The sequence below is a fragment of the Octopus bimaculoides genome, chromosome 6 (assembly GCF_001194135.2).
Source record: "Octopus bimaculoides isolate UCB-OBI-ISO-001 chromosome 6, ASM119413v2, whole genome shotgun sequence".
Taxonomy (NCBI): Eukaryota; Metazoa; Mollusca; class Cephalopoda; order Octopoda; family Octopodidae; genus Octopus; species Octopus bimaculoides.
In genome coordinates this window covers 28,451,140-28,453,742 of record NC_068986.1, presented here as the reverse complement: position 1 = coordinate 28,453,742, position 2,603 = coordinate 28,451,140, and the positions used below count along the sequence as shown (strand labels likewise).

Here is a 2,603-nt window from a genome sequence, read left to right as displayed (position 1 = left end):
TATATATATGCATGTATATATATATATATATATATATATACACCATAGATATATGCATATGCATACATAACTATCCGTATATATATTTCATATGTATACATATGTATGTATGTTTGTTCATATAGGTGTGTGTGTGTGTGTGTGTGTGTGTGTAATTTTCTACATGGAAATGTTTAAGCGATGATAATAACTCATTACAGTAATCTTTTCAGCGTGGAAAGAGAAATAATCATTATATACAAATGGAATCTTGAATAAATAATGTTTTACTTACATTTATATTTTATTTAGTAGAACAGCACGATTTGATGGTTGCAGATGAATGGTGAGTGTAAATAATTAAAAACTGCTTTTTCTTTATTGCTTATATTAACTCGAAATTTCATTAGAATCTTTAGGTGATTAATGACTGTCTAAATAGTTTAAATAATCTATTATTTGCAAAGAGTAAACATTTATGGTGATGTACACGTTTATAACTGCGAGTTCAATTAGAGAATATTGACGTGTTATTACATAGAGATGCACTGTGATTAAGAAAATGCTTCACTTTGAAAGGAAAGAAAAATATACATACATATATATATATATATTAATGGAACGGCAGTCATGAGATAATGTACAACATAACCAACAAGTGTGATAATTAAAATGTAACAACAAATAAGATAATGATTGACATAAATATACATTGTGTATATACGCATGCGTACTTAAACTCGAGAAAAAAGATTAGGTAGATAGTGGATATATATTAAGAATAATAGTTTTAATTATTCATAACTTAGGCAAGATACCATTACATTGTGTTATGGATGCAGTGATTATTCGACGACTATTTCATTTGAATCGCTCCGAAAGGATGAATGGCAATGACAAGCCTCGCTGGGTATTGGGATATTTACTGTATATGTCTATAAACCAATCGTTAGTCAAAGTGAGTAGTGACACACACACACACATACACACAAACACACACATACACATACACACACATACATACACACACACACACACATATATATATATATATATATATATATATATATATATATATATATATATATATATATATATATATATATATATATATAGGACGGGCTTCTTTCAGTTTCCGTCTACCAAATCCACTCACAAGGCTTTGGTCGGCCCGAGGCTATAGCAGAAGATATTTGCCCAAGGTGTCGCGCAGTGGGACTGAACCCGGAACCATGTGGATCGTAAGCATGTTACTTACCACACAGCCACTCCTACGCCTATGATATAGGCGTACGCATAGATATTAAATTGATTTAAATTTCCACTCACGGAAAATAAAGGCACAAAACGTAGCCTCGATTGCCCGCAACTTTCAAAAGTAATCTAGGGGAGATAAGCTTAAGAAATAAAAAATTAATCTCACATGGTTGATTGACAGAATGTCTAACAACAGACGGTCACGGCTTAGTGGTTAAGGGGTTTTGCCCTCACGATCGTAAGATTGTGGTGTCGATTCCTGGTCCGAGTGGCACATTGAACTATTTGAGCAAAACACGTCATTTCACGTTGCTGCTGTCCAATCAGTTCTAAATGAATAACTCCGCAACTGACTTCCTCGTTTATATCTATCATGGAAACCAGGCAACTGACCCTAAGACTCGAAATAGAAACGTGCGGGGAGTTGATGATTACAAGTAATTGCTTGTTACCGTCTAAGAAGACATTATCGGCATAGAACACTTTCATCAAGTCAGATTAATATCAGTCAATGTGGTGTATGCTTTTTTAATCTTCCATGCGGCTTTCAGTATTTCACCATCTTAACCCTTCGTGTGAGCTATTTCCCTGGCTTCCATACATCATACGAGGTGCTATCAAAAGTTTCCCGGACTTGTTATGCTCAATGAAAAATAGCTTATTTACCTTAGTTTTAACATCATTTCCTTCGAAAGAGTCACCTTGCATAGCAATACACTGGTCCCAATATTCCTGCCATTTTGGGAATCCGACCTGGAAGTCGTTTTCCGTAATGGAGTCGAAGACCTTCTGCGATTCGCTCTTGATCTCGACAACGGTGTTAAAACGGCGACCTTTGAGCTGTATTTTCCTCTTGGGGAAGAGGTGGAAGTCCGCAGGTACTAAATATGGCGAATGGGGCGGGTGCAGAAGCGACACCATGTTGTTTTTGACAAGAAACTCACGAGTGAGGAGAGCTCGGTGACAGGATGTTTTGTTGTCGTGAAGAATCCAATTCTTCGCGCTCCACAGATCCGGTCACTTTCGCTGAAATTCCTTCCTCAAACACTTCAAGACGTCACAGTAGAACTCTCGATTGACGGTCTGGCCCTGGGGGACAAATTCTCGATGCACTATACCATATTTCCGGGAGTGACGCTCGTGGCAGGTCTTCCAGATGGTTCATCGTCTTCCAGGGACGTCATTCCGATTTTGAAGCGCCTGTGCCACTCGAAATATCGCGTGCGACCCATTGCCTCGTCACCGTAAGCTCTTCGAAGCGTGCTCAATGTTTTTGTTGCAGACTTCCCAATTTTAATGCAAAATTTCACGTTGATTCTTTGTTCTTGTCCATGATGACGCAGCGATGTCACTCGGCAAACTGCCTC

The 2,603-nt window shown here is 37.6% G+C and overlaps 1 long non-coding RNA gene across 1 annotated transcript in view; it reads left to right on the top strand.

Moving 5' to 3' along the window:
- Positions 1-2,603, top strand: part of LOC128248116 (uncharacterized) — a 96,209-nt gene that overhangs the window by 90,786 nt on the left and 2,820 nt on the right. The window contains exon 2 of the long non-coding RNA XR_008264386.1: positions 292-325. This is a non-coding gene — a long non-coding RNA (uncharacterized LOC128248116). The remainder of the gene's footprint in view (positions 1-291; positions 326-2,603) is intronic.